This window comes from Dipodomys spectabilis, unplaced genomic scaffold (genome assembly GCF_019054845.1).
Source record: "Dipodomys spectabilis isolate Male_0828 unplaced genomic scaffold, ASM1905484v1 ptg001075l, whole genome shotgun sequence".
NCBI lineage: Eukaryota > Metazoa > Chordata > Mammalia > Rodentia > Heteromyidae > Dipodomys > Dipodomys spectabilis.
The window spans coordinates 14,985-37,986 of NW_024871752.1; the positions used below are offsets into that span (position 1 = coordinate 14,985).

The window sequence follows — 23,002 nt, forward strand, 5'->3', positions numbered from 1 at the left end:
CCTAACATCACCTTATCTGACCTTTTCTGCTTGACTCATACATATACTAGATATTGCAAATAAGGGAAACCATGGGACCTATGTTTCTTTGGCCTTGGCTTACTTCACTTAATATAATTTTTTCCAAGTCTTTCCATTTCCTAACAAATGGGGCAATGTCATTCTTTCTGATGGAGGCATAGAATTCCATTGTGTATATATACCACATTTTCTTGATCCATTCATCTACTGAGGGGCATCTGGGTTGGTTCCATATCTTAGCTATGGTAAATAATGCTGCGATAAACATAGTTGTGCTGGTAGCTTTAGTGTGATCTTGTTTGTAACCATTTGGGTAAATGCCCAAAAGTGGGACTGCTGGGTCATAGGGGAGCTCTATGTGGAGTCTTTTGAGGAACCTCCATACTACTTTCCAAAGTGGTTGAACAAGTTTACACTCCCACCAACAATGAAGTAAGGTTCCCTTCTGTCCACATCCCCTCCAGCATCTGTTGTTATTAGAGTTCTTGATTTTTGCCATTCTAACTGGAGTGAGGTGGTATCTCAATGTTGTTTTGATTTGCACTTCTTTTATGGCTAGGGAGGTTGGCCATCCTTCTTTCTTCTTCAGAGAAGTTTCTCTTTAAGTCTTTCGCCCACTTATTTATTGGGCAGTTGTTTCTTTGAGGATTTGTTGTTGGGGGATTTAAGTTTTTGAGTTCCAAGTATATTTTAGATATGAGACCCTTGTCCGTTGTATGGCTAGTGAAGATCTTCTCCCAATCCGTGGGCTTTCTATTGATCTTGCTAGCTATGTCGTTTGCCATGCAGAAGCTCTGCAACTTCATGCAATCCCATTAGTCCAACCTTTCTTTGGTTTGTTCTCACAGGTAAGTTTTATGCATTAACAATTACCCTGAAACACAAACTGAAGAGTTTCTCTGAGCAAAAAAAGTAATTCCATTCTCCTCTGACTTTTTTTCTTCTAAGGACAGGTTAGCTTGAATCTGCAAGCTGCCATCTCTGCAGACATATTCTAAGCTGACCTCTTGACAATGTCATCTTAGAGATGAATTGAAGCCTCAGACTAGACAGGGATATAAAACAAACAAACAAACACCAACAACAAAAAAACCAAAAGCACTTGCAGAACTTGGTGTCTCCCCATATTATCACGCTGAGTTTTGGACAAGTCTTTCAAATGTTAAGTGTTTTAAATGTCCCCTAAGCTAATTTACCTTTCTGTCTTCTTCAGGGATGGTGAGGGAAGGTTAATGAGAAGATGGCAGCTGCTTTGATCTCCTGAGGAGAGACGTGTTTGAATATCTCACACAGTGACCAGGTAGAGGCAAGATTTTAGAAGGAGAAATGACCCATCATTAACACGCTCATCTGTACACCGGAGTTGGCTGTTATTCCAGGCCAGTCCTATTTATGGACTTGTTGTTCTGAAGAGAAAGAGAGACTCTGCTGTGTTTCCAGCATATCTGGTCACTTCCGTCCCTGGCAGCCAACCTTATGGTGCCTTCGGGATTACAGATCAAATAATCTTCCACCACCTCTTCTTCTTCTTGGTTTGATCTTTGCTTAACCTCACCTCACTCAATTTTTATTGCTTCCTACTTTTTCCTCTTTTATTGTGGCAATTCCTTCTGATGTTTTCCTAACATACCAGGCTCTCTCCCTATCCTTTCACCTCCCCCGACTTTTGTAACAGAATTTACTGAATGTTCTTTTTCTTCAGAACTCTCTATCTGTTTCTGTTTTTGATACCAGTACTAGTGCTTGAACTCAGGATCTGGGTGCTGACCCTGAGCTTTTGTGCTCAAGGCTAGCGCTCTATCACCTGAGCCACAGCTCCACTTCTGGCTCTTGGTAGTTCATGGGAGACATGATTCTCTCATGGACTTTCCTGCCTGGGCTGGCTTTGAACCTTGATCCTCACATCTCAGCCTCCTGAATAACTGGGATTACTGGCATAAACCACAGACTCCTGGCTGTATTCTTTTCTTCCATCTTCCCAATGTTACCATGCGGTCAGTTGCCATGACCTGTCAGGTCTGAGCAGAGCTTTGTGTCCCTGAGGAAACTTTGTGTGTTTTCCTAGCCTGGTAGAGAGGGCCTTGAACAGTCTTCTCTCATCATGTGCTCAACTTTTCCTAGAGCTCCCTGAGCATCCATCCTCCTCTCGCTGCAGACCAGAGGTTGTCAATCTCCACAGTGCTCTAAAAGCACCTTGGGGTAGAATCTAGGGAACAGCACTTATAAAGTTTTCTAGGTGCTGCTGGGACCTCTGTCCCTTTGAAAACCCCTGTACTAGGTTGTCATATCCTGAGGGCATGGGTTGTGACCACACCTACAATGCTGGCTCACTGTTGCATGGAAGAGTTTATGGAATGAATGAATGTAGCCTTAAATGTGCAGGTCCCAACTTTGGTGGCCAGACTGCTGTTGGAAGACCAGCCTCTTGGGAACCTGAGGTTCTACAATTATCTTCCATAGAAAGGAATTAAGTGAAAATGAAATCTATCGAGTACTTTTATTGCCTTGTCTTCATGAGTCCTTATCTTTGGCTCATTCTGTTCACTAATATGGAAGCTTATTTAGAAAGTCAGCTTATGATAAGGAGGAAGAAGAAAGGACAGTAAAGGCCTTGCAGGGTAGTCTTACTTGGCAGCAGTGTTTGATAAACATCCACTTGCTACTCTCCAGACCCTCTGATTGGATCTTCTTGACATTTGATGAAGTTTATCTGAAGGGCTTTGAAATCACAGAGAAGCTTTTGAAAATTTCTGCCCATGCTCCTCCTCATAAGACTAAAAAGATATTTATTTACTTACTTATTTAGTGAGTCTCAAGGCTGGAACTCAGGGCCTGGGTCCTGTCCCTGAGTTTTCATGCTCAAGCAAGTGCTCTACCACTTGAGCCATGGCTCCACTTCCAGCTTTTGGTGGTTAATTGGAGATAAGAGTTCCATGGACTTTGCTACTTGTGCTGGCTTTGAACCATGATCCTCAGATCTCAGCCACCTGAGTTTTAACTAGGATTACAAGCCTGAGCCACCAGTGCCTGGCTTCCAAAAAGTCTTTATGACCCTAGCATGGGCTTGGGGACAGCCAGCCGCTGTCCCTGTGGGCCAGGACAAGACCTGGGTGGGAAGTCCGGGAACTTGGAACTCTAAGGATAGAGAATGACTGACCTGTCTCTTCACCTACCTTCTGAGATCTTCCAGAGTGGAGGCCACCATGTCTGTTTCTATTTCTTTTGGGCCTGGCACAATTTCTAACACCAATTCATAACATCAAAGATCAAGACAAATTCTGGACCTTTGGTTAATTAGGCTCCAATGAGTTTTAAGCGATAGCAAACCAACTCGTGACCACTGAAGTATAAAATAATTTATTGAAGCAATTGTAGTAGTTTGGAAAGCCAAAACCAACATTGGGAAAGGAAACCCTCACCCAGCAGAGGATCTCAGGAAGGCTGTCCCCATGGCCCCTCTAGGGACCACTGACCCTTGACCTCAGCATCCTGGCTACCACTGCCTCTGCTTCTCTGGTTTGTCTTGGGTTTGTTCTCTCTTCCTGCAGGTGAGCTGTGACAGGCAGTAAGCATGAATGACTGGTGGTTCCCAAAAGTTCTGTGTCCTCCAAGCTCATGTGATAGACTCCATCCAAAAGAAGGACACTGGCTAGGCCAGGATGAACAGTTGGGTCTGCAGTGGTACACCTCAGGGCTGGGCCTGTTAGCCCTGGCATCAGGAAGTGTCTTTGAGGAATAGTACCTTTGTTCCCATCACAGGATCCATCGCTGGTATCTGGACTTCCTGGCTCCTCACAGGCACTCTACATCTCCGTAGAGAAGCACCAACAGGCTCTGAATTTGTAGATTTCTTGAGAAGATACAATCATGTCTAAACATCCCTGCACAGACTTATTTACCCATGGCAGTCAGTCCTCATCATAGTTAGGTTGTAGAATCAGCCTATGTGCTTGTCATCTGACAGATGGATAAAGATGATGTGGTAGGTATACATAGTGGAGTCTTACTCAACTGTAAAGAAGAAGGAAGGCAGAGAAGGAAGAAGGAAGGAAGACATATTATTTTCAGGAAACTGGGTGGAACTGCTGATTTTTATGTCCAGTAAAATAACCTAGAAGGAAACTACATTTTTCAGAAAGAAAAATATCACGTATTTCCTTCAATGTGAGGACTCTTGAAAGTTGAAAGGAAACTCTTAGAAAGGAGGAAAGGCATCAAGGTGAAGGAAGAGGGGAGGACAAGGAGGGAAATAGGAGGGACCAACATCACTAAAGTAGCCATGGCTACCCATGGCTCATATCTGTAATCCTAGTTACTCAAGAGACTGAGATCTTTGAGGATCAAAGTATGACGCTAGCCTAGGCAGGAAAGTCTGTGAGACTCTTACCTCAAATTAACCTCCCAAAAGTTGCAAGTGGAGCTGTGACTCAAGTGGTAGAGTGCTAGCCTTGAGCAAAAAAGCTCAGGGACAGCGCCCATGCCATGAGTTCAAGCCCTAGGACCAGGACACATACAGAAAAAAAAAAAGTATGGTATTTTCCTGTCTGATATCACAACAAACCCCATTATTCTATAGAACATATATATATATTAATAAAACAAGAAATGTGAGAATTGTGATAGTAGAGGAATTAAACAGACAGAGGCAGCTGAGCCTCATTCATACAACACAGAATGTGGGAACCAAGGAAGATCCTGGACTCTGGCAGGCAAAGGAGAGAACAAAGTAAGTTGAGATCTGGGACCAGAGAGACTGACTGAATGGAGCAGAAGAGACTGAACAGAACTGTCAGCATGGTGCTGAGTGAGGGATACCAAGGACAGTAGGTGGGCAATGGGCTGGGGGAAGACTTCTTTACCTTCTTAGCTGCCCCCCTTCAGACCAGTGACCAGGGAGGAAAACAATGGCAGCAGCTCTTTTACAGCTCATTTTGAAGGGGACCGCTTCCTGTGGCAGACCTTGCAGGCTATCTATACAAGCTGTCCCCAAGAGCATGCCATACAGGCACATGGGGCTCTTTGATGGTGCTGCCTTTCAGAATAACCAGAATTTGAAAACTTGCCACGTAAACCATGCACTCTGCAATACTCTTCTCTCTGCTACCGTAATGGCTCTCTGGGTGCAAATGAATTTTCACTTAGCCAAGTCAAGCTTCTCTCCTAAGCTAGACACAGCCCCACGATTTTGAAGCAGAGGACAGAATGTAGCAAGAAGGGTATGGTTCTGCATAAGAAGGAGAGATGTATTCACTTTGTGTGGAGGGAGAGGGTGGTGGAGCGACGGTCATCCTCTAAGCAGGGGACAGAGGGACAGAGGTTGACTCTTGAGAAGCAATGGCCAGTCAGAAAACCATAAGCTGGAGATTTTGGTACATGGGGCTTTTCAAAGCAATAGTATCCATCCTTCAATTTTCTCACTTCCTTAGAGAAACCATTATAAGAACAAGATGTGGGGCTGGGAATGTGGCTTAGTGGTAGAGTGCTTGCCTAGCATGCACGAAACCCTTGGTTTGATTCCTCAGTACCATATACAAAGAAAAAGCTGGAAATTGCCCTGTGGCTGAAGTGGTAGAGTGCTAGCCTTAAGCAAAAGAGGCTCAGGGACAGAGCCTAGGCCCTGAGTTCAAGCCCAAGACTGGTTTAAAAAACAAAACACAAGACATTTACATATAGCATTCAGTTTCAAAATGTAACAGCAAACCAAGGTTTTGTTAAGTTTTGCTTTCAAAAGGTATCTGGGTCCATAAAATGACTCAGTTGAAAAAATATATTTATTTAAATTTATTTATACATATTTATATTTTCTAATATGATAAGATATAAAAATAAATAATTCATTATTAGTATAATATAATTATTAAATCAATAATACATAAGATTACATTATATTAAGTACTATAATCTAGAGTTGGATCAAAGGCCATGGGAAGACGTGCATACCTTACATGCAAATACTACACCATTTTATATTAAAAAGTGTTTGCACATTCTTGTGTTTTTGGAATCCACGGAGTCCTGGAACCAACCTCCTGCAGATACAGAAAGGCGACTGAATGTATGCATCTTCCCTTTGTGCTTTCTGGCTCTGATGAGCAACTGCCTCCTGCTCTCTGCTCCAGAATTGCTAGTGAGAGGATCACACACAATGGCCATGGCGGAGCTTTGTGTGGATTGGGAAGAAGGGTTGTGTCCACCATTGGGTCGATGTGGGGTGAAGACAACCAAGCTCCAGCAAACACAAGAAAGTGGTGCTGTACATTCAACAATGGGCGCAAAGGTGGAGGAGAATTCCAAGGCAGATACAGAGAGGGAAACTGGGTGTCCCACCATGCCTGGGAAGGGGGCTTTTATTTTGCTCAAAACTAGTGCTTTACCACTTGAGCCATGCCGTCAGCCCAGCTTTGGGCTGGTTCATTGGAGATGGAGTCTTTTAGACTTTTCTACCCAGCCAAATTGACTTCAAACTGAAATCCTCCAGATTTCAGCTTCCTGAGTAGCTAGGATCACAGGCATGAGCCACTGGCACCAGGCTCCAAGCAAATGTTGTATAAGCAAAAAGCTTAAGCATCCTACCCAGGACAAGGATGCTTAGTATCTCATGCTATTTGTTTTATCTTTCTCTATATGCTTTATCTTGTTTATTCCTTGTTTTCTTACTCACTGTTTTGTGGAAGCACTGGCATTTACAAGGTACCAGGTTAGTAAGTACTGTGTGTTTTTTACCTGTTTCCCCTGAGCCATTTGACTTGCATATTAAAAGGCAGGATCAGTGGTAAAAGCAGGTGGCCTTAGCCTTCAACATGAGAGTTGCAGAGAGGAATATGGAAAGGCCCTCACTCCACCAGGACCATCCTGCTCCTAGTAAGCTCTATTCTGGAATGTGGAAATGGCTTCCTAGAGACAGTATCTCTCTCCCCACCCCGGCCCCTGCCTTTCGCAGGGCTCTCTGTGTCCTCTTTTCTTGAGTCTGTTTTGACTATGTCATTCTGAAACTTCTGCTTGCTGCTTCCTTTCCATGCTCCCTTTTCCATATCTGAAAGCATTGTCATGTTTTGGCAAACGGAACTTGGAAGAGTGTGTCAGGGTAGCAGAGAGAGATAAAAAACTGTCTCAAATGCTGTGGAGCCCAGAGCAAACCAGAGGCCAGTTTGGATGAAGGCTGTGTTGGACCAGCCTGATAGTCTCCACCTTCCCGAGTATCCTGCCCAGCCACGTGTATCCTTCTGTATGTCCTGATACTGCCTCTTAGGCCTCCCTCAGGATTTCTATCTTTCACAGTCTTTGTGGATTTCTCTCTCCTCCTCCTCCCTCCTCCTCCTCCCTCTTCCTCCCTCCTCCTCCTCCTCTTCCTTCTGCTTCCAGTCCTGGGGTTGAACTCAGGACCTGGGGACTCTCCATGAACTTCTTTTGATCAAGGCTAGCATTCTACTGTGACACAATTGAACCCAGGGTTTCATGCATGCTAGGCAAGCACTAAGCCACCTTCCCAGCCCCTCTGTCTGCTTTTATCTTTTCCAGTCTGCTTGTTTCTATGGCTTTCCTCCTCTTTCTCATCTTCCCCATACCCTCCTCATAGTCACACAATGTTGAACTTGGAGAAGCAGGAAGAGGATATGCCATTTGGCACTAAATGCTCTTTTGTTAAAGATGTTCTCATCTAGATGCCATCTGTGGGGCCTTTCAAAACAAAACAGAATGTGACTCTCAAGAATAATATTGGCAAAAATGCATGAAGTAAAGCACATAAACCACTCCGTAATTTTGTTTGTTTCCATTTGGGGGCAAGTGTTTGTGGCATAACTAGGTACAATTTCCCCCAGCAGGACACTTGATTTCCCACACTGCTCCTCTATTTCCACACACACTTCTTGAAAGGATGGGAGTCTGTGTCAGTGAAGGTGTCAGGAAGATGTGGGTGTGGTATTTCTAGAGGTCTGCTGAACAATCTGCTACCCATGCACCTGAGAGTGGTAAATGCTGGGTTGGCAGCATCTGGATTCAGTGCCATGTGACTTGTCCCCTGTTTTCCAAGAGGAATCTCAAGAGGGAGCCCTTTGTATTACAAGTGATGTTTGCTTGTTTGTATTCTGATGCTGAGGATGCAAAATCCAGGGCCAGTTATAGGCCACACCCAGCGGCATCCCCAGAGAGAACACTTTGTTAAGGCAAATTGCTTAGGTTCACTGCACATGGTGTTGCAGAAACATCATTTTTCAATTCAAAGCAATCAACATACATTGGGAACTCATCTATCCCCCTTCGTGCAAGGCCTGTACAGAGCATGCCCAGATGGCTTAGGATATCAGACACACAGGCAAGCAAAGACAGACATAGAGAAAGTGAGGAGACTTGGAGAATTGTTCCATTCCACAGGGGTGGGATGAGGCAAACAAGGTCTTGAAAAATGTAAAGGACTTTGTGCCAAAGGGAGACAAGGACTGGAGATGTAGCTTCAGTGGTAGAACAGTTGCCTAGCAAGCACAAGGCCCTGAGTTCAAACCTCAGTATTGCCAAAACAGTGGAGGGAAGAGGGTAGCAAGAGACACATGCTGGGGACCACATACAAGAGTGAGTGCAGACTGGACTATTCCAGGGTGGTGGAAATTACAGCTAAATCTACAGCATGGAGCTCTTGGGAGGGAGGTTGGGGGTCTTTCTGGGAACCTGAGGAGCTTTTACTAGGTAACAAGAACCACTAATGTTTCCTCTGCTCTGTGTTCAGTGCAGAGTGGCACTCAAAGGCCCATGTACAGGATGGACCTGGGAGATGCTATGGGCCTTTGAAGGCTCTTAGGTCATTGGGAGTACTGACACCAGGGCTGGTCCTATTGCTCTGTACTTCCTGGCTGGTAGTTTAGCATTTGTTTTATCACATGCTGCACCGTGATATGCTATGGTTGCCAGAGGCCCCAGAACCACCCATGGACTTCCAAAACCATGAACCAAAACAGCCCTTCTTCCCTTTCCATGTTGACTATCCCAGACATTTCTTCATAGGCAAGGGGACGGGGAAAGCTAATCAACTCATCCACTCTGCGTTCCGAAGTCAGCACAGACCAAGTTCTTGCCATGGGCTGACTAGAAATGAGCATGTCTTTGTACACTTGCCTTATAAGTAGAAAATGAAGGGATTTGAGTTTAGAGAAACAGGTTCAGTTCCCAAACTCTACCTAGCCAAACATTACATAAAATCACCCTGTGGGCACCACTACTCCTGTCCTCCATTCTTCCATCCCTCCTTTCCTCCCTCCCCCTTTAATTCCCCCTTCTTTCCTCTCGTTTCCTGCTCTCCTTTATTCTGTCTTCTCCACTACTTCCCAGAGAACAAAACCTTGTCTTGAAGCGCCATCAAGGGCATACCCTACTCAGGTCATCCCCGTGACCTCCTTATACTTCTACCTCTGCCCTAGCCCAGAGCCAAGCCAGATGTCAGGCTTAGCACATGACTGAGTCCCCACAAGGAACCCATTAATGGAGAAGCACTGGGGACTGACGCAGACTCAATTGAGGAGCGCTGGGAGGCAGATTAAGATGTTTACACCAGACAGTCCACAGAAGAGAACATAAAAAATAAAAAACTTCCATTGGGCATTTCTGTGCTTTAAAGCTACTTCCTGCAGCAGAGTCACTGGACATTAGCTTCATTTTCCTTCCTTTTACACAGCATCCACAAGCTCCCCTCCTCTCCCTTTCTTCCTATTGGAAGAACTTCCTTCCAGTCTTGCTGCAGACACAAACTGTAGTTTATGTCACCCCATCAACATGGTAAACAAACAAGAGACCCGTAGATGTGGCCACCTAACAGGGCCATTCATTTATGATTTGAAGACTTAGGAGAAGAATAAGACAAGATCTGCATGGGTTACTTTAATTCAGAGCTTGATGAAAACGATCATGTGCTATTTTGATACAGAGAGCCATACTTGATGGCTAGAAGCATGTATAAATTCAATACAGAGAGCAGTACTTGATGGCTAGAAGCATGTATAAGCTGATGCAATCACTATAGCTCACCTCCAGTCAGCTCTAAGGGCCAGGTAAGAGGTCATTGCTCTTAATGTCCAGACTCTACTCACAGTGTGGCTGGTGCCTCCCTGAGTAGCTTGCAAGCGGTCTAATTCCCTTCCTTTCTTCTCTTCCTGGTCATATCCCTCACACCAGGGAGGAAAAGCTCTTTCCCATCCTATTATGCTTTCCACAGTCCTTTCTGGTTGCTTGTTAGTATCCAGAATGGCTTGTAACGCTGCAGCCTGCTCACTGCCACCCCAATTTCTGCTGTTTGTAATGATCCTGGCAGATGTGTTCTAGGTATCAGAGTTCTGCCGGCTGTGGTGACAAGGCAGAGGTGGGAGATTAACTTCAAACAAAAACCGGACCCCCTAATTGTGCTATGTCCTGGCACTACAGAGAAGCATCATTAAATTCCACCCTCCTCCATGGCAGAAGATTTAGATATTATTCTGCAATAACTCTGTCTACATACTCCAGGGATTACATAAGCTGCCTAACCTGGATTCTGAGTCTCTGTGTATCCATATGTAGAATGGTGATAATAATTTAGACTTCCAGTGTTATGAGGAGGAGTATGGTCAGGTTAGACACCCTTGATTATGTTACGCATTATGAGTATGTCTTGGCAGCTAGTAAGTCTTTACATCTATTTCTTTCCTACAGATTCTTCTCCACAAATACTAAATTGATATGACACCACCATAAATTGCAAGGTTCATCTAGAAAACAAAGGAATAATATAATAAAATAATATACCAAATATTTGTGAAACATGTGATACATATTATTTATGAAATCTGATTTAAAACTAGAAAGGAATTGGGAGAAATAACGAGGAGACTACAGAGATATCTTTGAAGAAATACAGGTATTCATCATCCAATTGTCTGGATTCTAAATCACAGTGCATTAACTGGATAAAGAAAAATAGTATACAGGTCTTTAGTCTACTCTGGGAATTGCTGGTTCTGTCTAGAAAAAAAAAAAACTTGCCAGATTCTCATTATGTTTGTGGCTTTGCTGCAATCAGAACAGAGAACCTCCCATGCCACATCCAGGATCACCTCCACGCAGCACTGTGCACACCTTCTAAACAGAAAGCTGGATTGTTCATTATGGTCTTTTGTTTTTGCTTTTTCTTTTTCTGTCAGTAGCGGGCTTGAACTCAGGCCCTGAGCACTGTCCCTAAACTCTTTCACTCAAGAATAGCACTTTACAACATTGAGACACAGCACCACTTCTGGTTTTTCTAGTCATTAATTGGACATAACAGTCTCAAGGACTTTCCTGCCCAGGTAGCTTTGAACCGGGTTTCTCAGCTCTCAGCCTCTTGAGTAGCTAAGATTACAGGCATAAGCCACCAGCACCAGGCTCATTATGTACTTAATTTCAACATTTTCTTTCCAAGCAATGATGTGAAAGGAACTCTGTGAATTTTTTATTTTACTTTTGTTGTGGGTCCTGGGACTTGAATTCTGTGCTTGGACGCTGTCCATGAGCTCTTCAGTTGAAGGCTAGCTGTCTACCACTTAAGTCACAGCCCCACTTCTGGCTTTTTCTACTTATGTGGTGCTGAGGAATTGAACCCAGGGCCTCATGCATGCAAGGCAAGCACTCTACCACTGAACCACAGCTCCCCTTCTGCCTTTTTGGTGATAAACTGTAGATAAGAGTCTCATGGACTTACCTGCCTAGACTGGCTTCAAACTGTGATCTACAGATCTCAGCCTCTTGTGTAGGTAGGATTACAGATGTGAGCCACCAGCACCCAGCAAGTGTACACTTTTCATGTCAAGTGTGTGTATGTATGAACACACAGGTGTGAAGCTGCAAAGGGATTTGACTTGTGAGCAACTATGAAATTTGACAGTTGTTTGGGAATACCTGATCACAGCGGTGAATCCCCTGGACCCTCCCATGTTATCTACCAGTGTTCTCACTCATCCCTGGATGTGGAAGAGAGTTAAGACTCCTCACCTGTTGCGAACACAGCATCCAGTAGCAAACACTGCCAAATTTGAGCAGAAGTTAGCTGGCATTCTGAGTCATTGCCTAAGGCAAGGAATAGATTCAGTAGCCTCTGCAAGAGGGGGTGAACTCAAGAATGCACCCTAGCCCAGGAGTGGCATCTGCCACAAGAGGGGGTGTACTCAGTAAAGTGCATTCTGGCCCCGGAGTGGCACACAGATGCCCCCCTATCCCTTACCCTCTACAAACCCAACACAACATGAGTCAACAATCCTAATATAAGAACCCAACTTCAAAACTACTAGAGGAAAACATAGGCATAACACTCAAAGACATAGATCTTTCTGAACAGGAATCTCCAATATTTCAGGAAAGAAGAGTAAGAATTGACAAATGAGATTGCATCAAATTAAGGAAACTTGCATGCCCTGAAGGGAAAAAACAAGTCTTTTGTTGTTCATGGTGCCTGAACTCTGGGCCTGGGCGCTGTCCCTCAGCTCTTCAGCTCAAGGCAAGTGTTCTACCTCTTGAGCCACAGCGCCACTGCCAGTTTTCTGGTGGTTAATTGGAAATAAAGAGTCTCATGGACTTTCCTGCCTTGTTTTGAACTGCAATCCTCAGATCTCAGTCTCCTGAGTAGCTAGGATGACAGGCGTGAGCCACTGGCACCCAGCCAAAAAGAAGTCATTTGAATGAAAAGACAATTGAGAAAATAAAAGAAAACCTTTGCAAGTGATTTATATATCCAGAATATATAAAGAGCTAAAACCCGTAAGCCACAAAAGCCGAATAAACCTGTCAGTGGACCAATGACTTTAATTTAGACAGTTCTAAAAATGTGGACAAATGGCAACTAAATGCATCCATAGCCATAAAGGAAATGCAAGTCACAGCCACTATGAGATGCCATCTTTCCCCTCCAGAATGGGAATCATTATAAAACAAGTCCTGGTGAGAATTCAGGCAAAAAACAAAAAGAAGCCCTGATATACTGCTGGTGGGGGATGTAAATTAGTGCAGGCACTATGGAAGTAAGTATGGAGGTTTCTTAAAAAAACAACAACTAAAGACAGAACTATAATGGAATCCCTGTCTTCAACTCCTGGGCATATAACCAAAGGAGTTTAAATTGACACAATAGAGATACACCTAAGTTACTTCCACTCTATTCGAGAGAGCTAAGCCATGAAATCAATCATTGTGCCCAACTCCTGAGGGGAGAAATCAAGCCCTATAATAATCATAATGAAGTGTTACCCAGCTATAAAGAGGAATGAAATTATGTCATTTACAGGAAAGAATGGGAGAAACTGGTGATGGCTATCCTGAATGAGATAAGTTCAGAAAGACAAATGCCATCTTTCCCCTATCTTGGTCTAAATATGATTGCTATTATGGTTAGTAATAATAATACTATACAATTGTCAAAGAGGGAGACTTTAGGGGTGGAACTAGTTGGAAGGGGAGGGAAAGATGATGGAGAAGAATGTGATTGAAGTGTGGCATATATAAAATTAATATGATAAAGCCCACTAGAAACTTCAGAAAAAAGGTGGAGGGGGAGGAGGAAAGGGAGTTCAGGAAAAGGGGTACAAATTCGGCCCAAGTGCAATTTATACATATGTAGAAATATCACAAGGAAACCTTCTTGCCCATTTAAGTTATACCAGTTAAAAAGATCAGTGTTAACCAAATGCAAAACAGAATACAAATCAAACATTATGTAATGTATCTGCAGAAGATCGTTACTAAAATTATTCATCTGTATTGATAATTTTTCATCCCAAACTGATCAATTATTCTTATTTAATTGGTACTCTACATTAAAAAATTTCTTCATTTGGACTTTTGAGTTTGTCCTGATGTTTCATACCAACTTGCCATGAACTTTGCAGGTGTGTGAACAATAAGAGAACAGGGCTGTGGATTTTATATATATCTTCAAAGTACAGTCAGCCCTTTAAAGAAAACTACTACTTTATCTTAAATAGATATCTTTTCTCAACTGTAGTACAATTAAAGAGTATTTTTTAACAAGCAAGCAAAGATAAACAGTGAAGAAAGAGATGGAATAACTGAAATATAGAAGCAGAAACTAAGCAGGAATCACTTGAAACGTGAAGAGAACTAAAAGTATGGGGCAAGAGAGGAGTGGAGGGGAAAAGAAAATAGCCCTGAATCCACTGCTTCCATGTTGATGAGAAATCAAGTGATGACGTGACAGCACCCTCACTGAGAAAACACGAGGGGCTCTTGCCAAACAGCGAAAAGACCCCATGTGAAATCCTATACAGCTCCTTTGTGCTGAAAAGCAACCTTTAGTGGCAATGTTTCATAGCAGTTTATACAAAATAAACCATGAGTTGACCAGAGGAAAAGAAAGCTCACCTTATTATACCACATCAATAATCGATTTTCCTGAGGCTCCTCATGGCTCATTCCATAAAGGCCAAATAATGCAGCAATATCATCTTTTGGTCTGCCCCTGCCTTCCTGCTCAGGAGGATCCCATTTGTTGGTTCTGTTGAGGCCCTACCTATAAAATTTCTCAAGGGCACTCGATGCATACAAATCCAATCAATCGATGTAGTCATCTGGAATAATTCAGGAAAAAAAGGAAATGTGTAATAAATAAATCAGCACTGTTTTCACTCCCAATCCCTTTCCTCATAGCTAGGTGATTTTGTTTCAATTACCTGGATACTTAGTTTAATTATTCACCCAGTCTTTCTTTAGAGAAATTGCCATAGAATGGGGGTATACACTTTTCCAAAATTATTCAGATTTTGGGTTTTTTTTCAGGTCCTGGAGCTTGAACTAGGGCCTAGGCAGTGTTCTTTAGCCTCTCTGTGCTCAAGGCAGGCGCTCTACCATTTGAGCCACAGCACCACTTGCAGCCTTTTCTCTTTATGTGGTGCTGAGGAATCAAACCCAGGGCTTCATGCATGCTAGTCAAGCACTCTACCACTAAGCCACATGCCCAGCCCCCAATTCTTTAGATTTTTAAACTCTTTGGATTTTGGTCCCTTCATTTAGAAAAAAGAATAATAAGTTTAGGATAGGGATTCAAAGAGATAGAGGATAAGTGCACAAAGGAGACTGAGTCTACTTGTTTCTTTCTTGTTTGCCTCTATTCACATTTTTAATCACTTTGTATATACAAAACCCATATCTATATGCATTTGCTTATATTAAAAAACCAATGGCTGTCCCTCAGCTCTTCAGCTTAAGGCTAGTGCTCTACCACTTGAGCCACAGTGCCACTTCCGGCTTTTTCTGCTTATGTGGTGCTGGGGAATCAAACCCAGGGCCTCATGCATGCAAGACAAGCATTCTACCACTGAGCCACCTTCCCAGCCCCATCTCAATTGCTCCCTTTTAATTGTCACTTCTTAATTGCTCCCTTTTGTGGGATGCAATTTTTTGGCACTGCATCTATCAGAATCCTTTAGAATATTTGTTAAAACATGCCTCACTTGGGCCCATCTTCAGAATTTCTGGTAGGAAGCTGAGAATTTGCATTTCTGACCAGCTCCTAGGCATTGCTGCTACTGCTGCTCTTCCCACAAGGACTTTGATACCCCTTTAGTTTTCTAGAGCTTCCTATGCTACCAAACCTACCTGGAATGTCTTTACCTAGGTAATCTATACCTACATGTCAAAACCCCACAGTGGACTAAGTGAAGCCAAATCCTCTCTTCCTTTGCTTTCTGCTTCATCTGCCTTTATCCTCACTAAGGAAGGCATGTCAGTATTAGAGGTACTTAAAAGCTGTTTTGCTGGGCCTATGAATTAAAGATAGCAGGAGAAAAACTTGGCATCTCCTTTCTATTTTGTATGTGTCCACAATTCTCTCTACAGTCACTCTACAATCACCCTGGAATCCGTGAAGGACAGGATTAATCAGTATCTTTAGGACAAGGGACCACAACTACCCCTATGGACAATAGCACCTCCTCAGGACAGACAATTCACAGGTGATGATTTCTTTATCTCAGCCAGTGATGACAGAGAGTAATGAGAGAAACACACATGCACACACAATATATGTATGTATGCATGCATGCACACATAAACTGCTTTACAATTCTGGTCAAATCTGAGGAGAGAGAAAGTCTCAATCTGATTGCTGCTTTGCTCATAACAGTGTCACAATTCATAGACGGAGGAAACAAAATCATGAAATAGGCCGGTGCTGGTGGCTCACGCCTGTAAACCTAGCAACTCAGGAGGCTGAGATCAGAGGATCATGGTTCACAGCCAGTCCAGGCAGGGAAGTCTGTGAAACTCTTACCTTCAATTAACCCCCAGAAAATCAGACGTGGTGCTGTAGCTCAAAGTGGTAAAGTACTGGAGAGCCCAGACCCTGAGTTCAAGCCCACAAAATAAAACAAAGCAAAATGAAAGAAAGAAAAGAAAAACGGAAAAAAAGGCAGGAAATACACATAGTTAGATTTTGGTGTGGCCCCAGTAACGGAACTGGCAGACAGTCTTTCTCCTGGGAGCTAAGTATTTCTGCTGGTTCTAGGGGAGGCCATTCTCACTCATGGCATGGTATAGAAATTGCAAGGGTCCCAGGTCCCTCTCAGCATGGGACCAAGCTTCAGCCTGGCTGCATTTTCAGCAATGTTGGGAGTGGGCGGGAGGCTCACTGAAGTTGATTCCAAGAGTCAGTGGAAAGGAAGAAGAGTGCACGACAGTCAGTCCTGGTGCTTTCTAGAACTCTAACTGACAGGGCCAAATCCTGAGCTAACACTGAGATCATCACTTTCTCTCACAATCATAGACACTTCCTTTAGAATGGGAAGAAGCAGCACAGTTGGGCCAAGGCAGGATTTGGTACCAGGAATCTTTTATCTAAATTACCAAATCATCCCAATAGCACTCCACCTTGATCTTCAATACCCCCCTTCAAGCCCAGCCCCTTCAAGTCACCTTTCCCACATGTACGTCTGAGAGAAACTGCTTTGCCACCTTGCATTCGAGTCCTTTTCAGGTCATCTATGCCTCTCCTTACTTCCTTCTAAACAGTACCCTGAGAGCGTGCCTTATGTATTTAGTGGGTTGAATTGAAACAGACAAGAGAGTGCACACTGGACACGTGCCATTGCCAAAGGGGGGAAAAATCAAAGACATTGAATTCAAATTTGGGGGAAAAAAAGCCCTAATAAATCCCCTTCAGGATGAAGAAGGCTAGCCACAGTATGAATGAGATTTCATAATACCTCCCAAATGTTTCAATACTCTATTATTTCCAGCAACATTTTTATGAAATAATGTGCATAACTATCCAAAAACCTTTTCATAATAAAACTAAATTTAACCCTGGGATAAAACACAAAATTCAGGAGCTGGGAAGGTGGCTCAGTGGTAGAGCACTTGCCTTGCATGCCTAAGGCCCTGGGTTCGAGTCCTCAGCACCACATAAGCAAAAAGTAAAAAGCCGGAAGTGGTGCTGTGGCTCAAGTGGTAGAGCGCTAGCGTTGAGCTGAAGAGCTGAGGGACAGTGCCCAGGCCCAGAGTTCAGGCCCCACGACCGGACCCAACCCCTTCCCCGTCCCCCCCCCCCCCCCCCACAAATCAAACTGCTACTCTTAATGTTCGTAGAAACATGGTGCCTACTTAGTTGGTATCACTCAAGTAAAATAAAAGTGGCACTCCAGAATAAAATGTTCTTTAAAGAAAAAGAAAGAAGGAAAGGTCACTCACCTTAAGACTAGCTGGAGCATCACGTCTTCACAATGTAAACCAATGAGAGTTCTGAATAATGCCAGGGACACCACACAGAGCTGAGGAGTCATGAACACATTATTCTATTTCAGATACTGGAACAACAACCTCATCCCCACCACTGTCAAGTAAGTCAGAATTCCAAAATAAAATGGCTTTCTTTCCTCTAGCAGTTTTATGAAACACACACTGCTGACGGAGAGAATGTGTACTGAGGATATGGGCTCTCCTGTAGGAGGGGGTAAGGCAGTGTCTGGGCATGTCACTGAGCAGAATTATCCTATAAACATGCCAGTCTCAGTGTCAGCCATTAAGGATCCAGGAAACATGCTCCCTGTACCACCACCTCCTCCCCCTTCCCCTCCCCATCCCCTTCCCCCTTCTCTTCCTCCTCCTCCTCTGGTAATTTATTCTCTTATCTTTTAAATATGGCCTTGGTTATTCATAGGCCAGATCTCACAGAATGCAACCTAGCCCAACTGTCTTTTAGAGTTCTCAGCTTTTCTCTTGGCTTTGGGGACAAATATTCTCCTTGGTTCCATTTCCTAAACCACTTACAGTGTGATAATGTACTTCTCAAAGAAGTTTGTTTTTAAAAAACCACAAATTCTTTCAATTTCTGATTTTCATAAGGAAAAAAACAAACTTCCAAATAGTGGTGATACCCAAAGGTATGTTATAAAACCATTGTACTCTTTTGAGAGTAAGCGTTCATCAATCTTCCAGTCCATTTAAGTAATTTAGGCTCTCATTCTTCGTACAGGAGAGTAAGTACTAGTTTGTCTTGGAACAGGATGGGCTTCAAATCCGGTCAATGAAATCCATAATGGTGTGGTAAAGAAATAGCTGTACTTGACCTACCCTGACACATCTCTTTTGTTCAAGGAAAGTCGTATACCTGTAGTTAGTCAGAAGCAGAATATCCACCAATTCCAAGTCATTGTATGTGCTGTTTCTTTACCTGGAATTCCTTCCCCATCTCTTCAAAATGCACCTCTTACTTATTCTCAAGGACTTAGGTTAGGTATCAACATCTCTTGGAAATATTTCTATCCTTCCTCACTATATTACCATTCAAAACCTCCTCTGTCCAATCTCAGTTAGGTATCCTTCTTACCTATTGCCAGGAATCCTACAAATCATTGCCAAGTGGGGAAGGGGCTCAATTATATCTTTTTATAACTGAGTTCTTTGTTCTGTGTAAAAAGTACCTTATCAGATACATGATTCAAAAGAAATTCTCCTATCCTTTTGTGGGTAACCTTTTCAATTTGTTGATGTCGTTCATGGAAAAACAAAAGTGTATCATTTTTCTGATTGATGTCCAATGCACCTGCTTTTTCTTTTGCTGATCATGATTTTGGTGTTGTATCTTAGAAAACTATCATAAGGCCACAAGATTGAGTCCTATGTTGTTGTTGTTGTTATTTGAAGAGTTTTATACTTTTTGCCAATACATTCAGGTCTTTGGCCCATCTGGAGTAAATATGTATGCGGTATGACTTAAGACTGACTTTTCCATATGAATTTTGGAATCAGCTTATGAATTTCAGCAGAGAGGACAGAAAAGACAGGGAATGCTTTAAAACTCCAGATCAATTTGGAGAGTGTTCTTATATTAACAATATTGGGACTTCATTTCTTCCTAAATATTTTATTCTTCTAATGCTATTAGAAATAGTATCATCTCCTTAACTTAATTTTTGGATTACTTACTGCTATTGTACAGAAATTTCATTGATATTTTACATTAATCTTACATGTTGCAACCTTATTGAACTCATTGTGAGTTCCAATAGTTTTTAATGTACTCCGCCTTAGTTTTTTGTATTACAGATCTCGTCATACACAAATGCAGATTGTTTTTCTTCTTATCTGAATGATTTTATTTTCTTACTTAATTTTCCTGACTAGAACTTCAAGTACCATATTGAATATAACTGTTGAGTACAGACATTCTTACCTTACTCATTTTTTAGGGGAATTGTTTTGAACATTAGCTCTGAGTTTGTCAGAGATGTTAGATATTGAGTTGAAGAAGTTCCCTCTATTCTTTGTTTGTTGATATGTTTATCATTTTCTATACCTTCTCAGATAAAGATAATTTTTTCTTTTATCCTATTGCTATGATATAGTATATTAGCTGATTTTTTAGACTTTAAGCCAACTTTGTAATTCTAGATTGCTAACTCTCATCTGATCAGAGTATAATTGTTTTCATATATTCTAAATTCTATTCACTAGTGAGAATTTATGTGCCTTTATTCATAAGAAATATTAGTCCACAGTGATATTTTCCTTCCATCTAATATCTTTGTCTGGTTTTAGACTCACCCTGAGCTCATAAACTGAACTAGAGTGTGTTCCTTCCTATTCTGTCTTTGGAAGATTCTGTGAAGCAGTAATTATAATTATTCTGTTTTAAAAATTGTGATAAACATATTATGAAATTTAATTTCTCAATGAGTTTTAAGAGCACATTTAATAGGGCTAAATATATTCACATTGTCATGCAACAGATCTGTAACACAGTTATAGCAAAACTAACTGAATACCCACTCCTCATTATCTTCACCAGCCAGCCCCTGGAAACAACCATTCCACTCTACTTCTACAAGCTTAACTACTTTAGATGAACTACTCTGATGAGTGGGTTCTAGCAGCTCATGCTAGAACTGGCTTTCTTTTTTTTTTTTTTTTTTGTCGGTCGTGGGGCTTGAACTCTGGGCCTGGGCGCTGTCCCTCAGCTCTTCAGCTCAAGGCAAGCGTTCTACCACTTGAGCTACAGCGCCACTTCCGGTTTTCTGGTGGTTTATTGGAGATAGGAGTCTCACGGTCTTTCCTGCCTGGGCTGGCTTTGAACCGCGATCCTCAGATCTCAAGCCTCCTGAGTAGCTAGGATTACAGGCGTGAGCCACCAGCGCCCGGCAGAACTGGCTTTCTTTACCTCGTACAATATCCTCAAAGGTTCATTAGTGTTGTAGTATATCAAAGTAGATTCACATTTTCCTGATGATTTCTTGTTTGACCTACTAATTACTTAGGAACGTGTTATTTAATTTCTATTTGTGGATTTTCCAAATTCCTATCAATAGCTTTTCATTTCAACCCTTAAATCCACTGTAACCAGAGAACATACATTGTGTGATCTTGATCCTTTCAAGTTCATTAAGTCTGTTGTATCCCCTGTCTCTCTTGGAGAACGCTGCATAGACACTTGAGAAGAATGGACATCACTGCTCTGGTTAGACAGAGTATCAAGTTAACTATCACTCCTATCATGCCTCTTTTTCTTTCGAGACTGGGTTTTTTTTGTTTGTTTTTCTTTGGTCAGTCCTGGGGATTGTCCCTGAGCTTCTTTTGCTCAAGGCTAGCACTCTACCACTGAGCCATAGTGTCACCTCTGGCTTTTTGTTTTTATGTGGTATTGAGGAATTGAACGCAGGGCTTCATGCATGCTAGGCAAGCACCCTATCACTAAGCTACATGTCCAGTTGAGACTGGGTCGTGCTGTACCATTCTTGCTATTCTTTTGAGTCTACTGTTTCAGTCTCCCAAGTGCTACGACTATAGGCGCATACCACCATGCATCTAGCTCCTGATTATATTTCCTCAGTAATTTCTTTAGCAGTTGCTCCCAATATTTAACTTATCAGATTCTACTTTAGGTTTATGCTAAATTTTTTCCAGTGAAACATCGAACTGTTTCTACTATTCTCCTGTTCTCCCTCTTTATGCTCTTATTAGGTTAAATATATTACAGTATATATACAATAAATCCAAAGGTATGTTGTTATTCTTGCCTTTAAAAGAATACTTTTTATTACAATAGGGATTGCTTTTGGTAGGGAGTGTGGGTATGAAAGTGGCACTAGTGGTGTTAAGAGGATTTTTCAAAACAGAACTCCCAACTAAGTGACCAGCACATCAACTCATAATTTCCCAGCCTTTCACTTCAGAACACATGGACATAAATATAACTTCCAACAACTGAACCTGATATACTGCTTTTCTTTCTCTACCTGCACCTAACACAGTTCTGCCCTTCTGGAAATGAGTTCTGCTTGTTGCACAGAAGAGAGGGCCAACATAAGCCAGGGGAGGAAAAATGTCCTTCCTATCAAAGGTGGCAGTGCCTGCCACCTCCCTGGCAGGACTCCAAAAAATGAAAATGACATACTTCATCTCTACCCGAACAGAAAGAAGTTAATGGCTGTGGAAATAAAAAAGAAAGGAGAAAAAACAAGAAAAGTAAGACGAGTAGAGATGATCCAGTTTCCCAAACAAACCCATGGATGCTGAGTTGCAAGGCACTTCCTCTGGAGCTTGCCTTACCCGGAACGGGGTGTTGATCCGGCTGGTGAGTGTCCAGGATGTGCACGTTCTCATGCTGGTGCAGCAGGATGAAGCGCAAGAAGAGCTCCAGCAGTGCGGGCTCTGAGATGCTGCGCAGGAAGAGGTCCAGGTATGGGGTGGGTGTCATGACCTCCTCCACAGTCACCTGGGACCTACAAGAGAGTGAGTACAGGTGAGCCCCTTCTCCATGTTGCCATGCTTGCGTCCCCAGGGCCCCAGCCTTGTCACAGTGACCCCATCCAGGGCATACCTGCCACAAAAATTACTCATCAGAAGCTCACAGCCTGCTCCTATGCCATAATGGCTCGTTTTGCTTCTATCCTTTAATTCTACTAGTGAGGACAAAAAAATAAAGGGGAAGGAAGTGATTCAAGTGTTCTAACAATGCTAATCATCACATGTAGTTCAAATACCATAAAGATTTTAGTGCATAATCAAAACTGGAGAGGGGGATTGTATAAAAGTATCTGCATGGTAGTAATGAATTAATGAGAAAGCTTTGTATAACTTGTTCAATTATTGGTCATTCACTAAACATTTATTGGGATCCCTGCCATGTACTAGGAACTAGGAAGATGAGGATATATTTTATACTCAGGAAGATGAGCTTTAACAAATGAAATAATATAATAAATTGCAAAGAAGAGGTACAGACACGATGTGTACAGATGTTCAGATGTCTTACTGGAGAGTAGAAAGTCAAATTTTACAGCTGAGCAATAAACATAAAGAGCCATTTTAAAATGGTACTAGAATTTACTGCTTAAAAAGTGACTGTGATTTTTTTACAATACAATTTAATACTTTCTACCTATATGCTGTTCCCATGTTGTAACACATCAATCTCTGAGTGACTAAGACTCTGAACAGCCAAGGGTTTCAAAGAAGATCTGATGCTCATGGCATCAAAATTGAA

The 23,002-nt window shown here is 42.4% G+C and overlaps 1 long non-coding RNA gene across 2 annotated transcripts; it reads right to left on the reverse strand.

The window, feature by feature from the left end:
- Positions 1-3,362: 3,362 nt before the first annotated feature.
- Positions 3,363-22,376, reverse strand: LOC122102949. 2 transcript variants are annotated; one of them, XR_006146648.1, is made up of 4 exons: positions 22,066-22,376; positions 17,710-17,789; positions 14,389-14,594; positions 3,363-4,032 (listed from the first exon to the last, which is right to left on the reverse strand). It is a non-coding gene; the product is annotated as an uncharacterized LOC122102949 (long non-coding RNA). The 2 variants fall into 2 exon arrangements; XR_006146647.1 differs by lacking the exon at positions 22,066-22,376 and having other exon boundaries at positions 17,710-18,049.
- Between the last annotated feature and the right edge of the window lie 626 nt (positions 22,377-23,002).